Below are 4,469 nucleotides of genomic sequence, written 5' to 3'. Positions count from 1 at the left end.
CAAAGAGAGGGAGGGAGGGAGGGAGGGAGAGAAGAGAAGAGAAGAGAGAGAGGGAGGGAAAGAGAGAGAGGAGAGAAGGGCCGTATCAAAACAAGTCCTCGTTGGTGCTAGTCCCTTTTGTCCTTGCTCATAATCAGTGATTCTGGTGAAGCTCTGCCATTGTGGCTGGCGTTCTGGGTCACAGGCAAAGCCGACGGAGTGAAGCTGTCAGTCCCACACTCTCAGTCCAGCTGGCCCCATAGAATGGCCTGGCCAAAAAGCCTGAAAAAGATCCTTGTAATAGTGTGTGTGTGTGTGTGTGTGGGGTGTTTAAAGGACCACTGACAGAGCCAAAGCCAAAGTTGGCAAAGGATTTAAGTTTAAGGTTTAAGTGCTAACTTTTAAACAGTTGGCGTAGACAAGATCACAGATGACATTCCTTTTTTTCTGTCATATCAAGATGAGGCCATTTCCATTGCGTCTCTTTTTTACGACAAATCATGTATGTTTTTTTTGCGCAAGTGTGGTGAGAACAAAGGCTACTAGTATTCTGTTGACAGAAAACAAAAGACAAACAAAAAAAACTGCACCCATGCTTTTTTACAGCTTACCCCTTTAAAAGTTTAGGAATCTAGTATAGGTGTTTTGTTTTCTGTGAACACAAGGTATGTGTACGAAGTATATACCCTGTTGGAATTTTACAAACTCTGCTTTTAACCATGTTATGTACAGTGCACTGTGAAACATTATGAGGATGTTGGGCTCATTATAGGTCACTTTTTTGACATCATGCACAGTGGCGTGTATTTTACTTGTGGTGACCTGCCTTTCCTGTTTTTTGAAGACCTCATTTTTAGTGGGAAGGGACTAAATCCAGATATCTAGCAATGGGATTCATGATGGGGAATTCATTTTATCCACCATCCTGGATTTGGCATGATTGGGAAGAAAAAAAACTAGTCAGCCTCTGTGTTCTGTGGGGTAACCTGAATGTCAACGCAGTTATGGATGTGTTCTGTGGACCTGAATGTCAACGCAGTTATGGATGGTCTTCTGTAGTCCCCCTCTTAGTCCCAACAGCCTGAGGACAATGCAACAGAGACACGTGTCCCGTAGGCTGCAGCACATATTGTCCAGGGGGATAGGATTAATATGAAGGACATTGCATGGGCTCTAGAGCATTACAAGAAGAATGAAGAGGCCTCAATTCCATCCGTCAAGCCACCCCCTGTTACCATAGCAACCTGGTTCCTCTTCATCTGCTCGGATTTGTTCACAGCACTTGGACAAAAATCTTTTTAAAAAGCATCCATCTGGCTTGGGACCCTGTTTTGCATGAGATTTCCCTAGCAGGGAGTCAACTGTAGCACAGATGACTATTATACAAACACAAGCCAGGGCTGCCATCAAAAGCAGCTGGCTTTCCATGGCCAGTCCTGCTCTCTTGCTGTTGCCCACAGGGACTTTTGCTGAGCAGCCAACTGGGTCATATTTTGCGGAAGGTGTGTCGAGGTATCCCAAAAGGACCATGGTCTGAGGCGCGAAGTAATCATTATGCATTCCTTTATGTGGGTTTGACAAGTTAATCATTTAAAATTTATTTTCATTTGAATGTTTTGTAAGATGTTTCAGCTTTTTATCCATGTTGTTTTGAGAAAGATTATGTTGGGATGCCCTATTTTGTGGTTTCACAGTATTAAGATCTGGTCATTATAACTTTTTTATGAGATAAGATTTTGATGTGACCAAGGAACCAAATGTGTTCCTTGTAATTTCTAATTGGGTTGAAAGCTTTCCTTGACACACAGCTAATAACAAATACTGTGAGAACAATGCAGTGTCCATTCTTATTCAACGCCTGACTGATTCCCAACATATGTTTGGCCCAAGGAAGTTCTTTGCTAGTGTTCTTTTTTTTTAAAGGCTAATGTGACTTTCTAAAGATTAATAAATGTTTCAAAGTGTTTTTTCTTTGTGTCATGCAGAGAAACACTTGGTCAGCCAGTTTTACAAAATATTCTCAGGTTCTTTCTAGACATTTTTTAAATATTTCTTTTGGTGTGCCTGTTAACTAATGTCTTGTGCCAGGGCAGGAGGTTTGATATGGAACAGATACTGAGCATATTCCACGTTCAAATGTCATAATATTTATGACTATGGCAAAGAATAACACCAATTTATACATTTTAGACTAGCTTGCATGAAGAGTAGTTGATTCCAGTGTATTCAGATTGCTGATAAATCATGTCACTGTGCACTTTGTTCAATAGGTCCTATCGGGTACAAATTCATTTTTGCTGGACATTGTCTTTCATAATCAAAAGTAGAAAACTAAGCTGAATTTCTCAAAATAAATCCTACATGCCATGCCATTGACATTTCTAGAGTGGATGAATCTTTTTTGTCACCTGAAGAAAACAACTGCTGTCATATAATTTGTATGAATCTTCCAATACAACTGAAAACATTGAGGCTGTCTTGCATTGTCTCAGAGATCTTTAGTCAAGAAGTCATTGTGGGTTGTTTTTTATGCTTTCTTTCCTATTAGACAGCAATATCTACCTGTTTTCTCTACCAAAGCAGTTATACATACACCATAAATCATTTTGGAAAAGTGTTCCCTTATTTAGTGATGATGGAGTGGAGATAAATATCAGGCATTCACATTCCACACATAATAGGCGTTTGTGCCATTCCTGATTTGAATTGAAATTCAGCCAAATTCAGTGAAATGTAAGTCCTGTGGGTTATCTGATGGAACCCACAGGGTGCGCATCTATGTGAGGGAATAGATAGATAGATAGATAGATAGATAAATACTTTATTGATCCCCAGGGGAAATTCAAGGAAAGCAGAATACGTACAGTGTCACTATATCTTGATTTCAAATCTTCAGCACAGGGTGCATCAGTCTATTCTATGCCAGATAATTCCCGCATTACACTATCGTAAACAAAGGAAACCTGAACTTTATTAAACTGCAAGTGCCCACTCACCTTAGACTTGATTGACAGGATGTTCCACACCAAAACTTAGGTGACTCACCTTGCCTTGTCCTGCCCCCTTGTCTGTCTTGTTCAGCTGATGCAATCCTCCACCCAGATGTCACTCCACCCCCACACACACACACACCCGCCCTTTCCTACTCGCCCAATCCTGTGGCCTTACTCACGTCTCAATGTGGTTGTCATAAAACTGATCAAATTAACCATGTTTATTGCATAGTTTTTTCCTGCAAATATCTCTTACAGCTTCATTTTAAAGCAGTTCACAGTTTACTTAGTTTTTGGAAGATGCATGATTACTTTAAAAAGTTGTTATTGGGGTGTTGCTACTGGCCACAGGATCTGCAAACGTTTTCTCCACTTTGCTGTGAACTTGACATTCCCGGGTGCATGTTGCGTGAGACTTGTCTTACAGTATGTAGCACTTTAACACACTGTTGGCCATATGGTCCAAGGGCAAGGGTGCTGTAGACTTTGCTGTTTTTTTTTAAAACACACATTTTAATATTCTTTGACATGACCACAATACAGTGTAAGAAGACTAAGAGTATAATTAATAAAGAGTATAAACAAATTAAACTAAAACCTTCATGAAATGTGCATGTGCAGTCAGAGTTACTACACTGGCTTCACCTATTCTTAAAAATACTGACTCACAAACACATAACCATCTTCATTAACAGGACATTTACAGGGAACATTGTTAGCTTGCAAATACACAGAGGAAACAACAGAGCTTAATCACAGTCTCTAGCAGTGATTGAACGTCAACAAATGATCCAAATGGGAGGTGGCATGAAGTGATTGGTCACTGAACCTGCGATACTTGCACATGAAGTACTGAACATGGCATAAACATTAACAACATTACATAAGAGTCACAGCGGACTCCCCAAGAGACGGTGCATATCGTGTTGTTACAGGGCATGGACCCGAATTAAAAAGCCTAATTATGGAAAATACATTTTGTTTTGGCAAAGTTAATAATTTGTTAATGGCCGTGTTGCTGTCCATTAACATGTTTGACTGATAAACAACCTGTTCCCACATGAGATGATTGTGTTTATGCAGATAAGTAGTTTTAACAATCATTTAAATAATACCATTTCTACTTTGTACTTTGTATCTATATAGATATAAAGTACAAAGTAGAAATGGTATTATTTGAATGATACCCAGACGAAATTTGCTGTTTTGGAAAATGCTTTTTTCCAGACCTGATAACATATCAGTGTTATAACACCATATGCAGTGCTTCAGGTGTGACCTTGTTTCCTCCTCTATTTTCGGAGTGAGGAAAGTATGACGCTATGTGAGCGCTCTGAATCATACTTACATCATCTGGAAAAAAAAGGGAAAATATTTGCTTTTCTGGAAGAGTTTGTCCCTCGCTGTACACAAACACTAGCTGAGGCCTAAAACTCTAGGTCTGAAGTTAGTTCAGGGGGCAGATGTTGTGGCTCTGACATGGGTAGCTCACTCCAC

This window comes from Alosa alosa, chromosome 13 (assembly GCF_017589495.1).
Source record: "Alosa alosa isolate M-15738 ecotype Scorff River chromosome 13, AALO_Geno_1.1, whole genome shotgun sequence".
NCBI classification, from domain to species: Eukaryota; Metazoa; Chordata; class Actinopteri; order Clupeiformes; family Clupeidae; genus Alosa; species Alosa alosa.
This window is presented reverse-complemented; position numbering follows the sequence as displayed.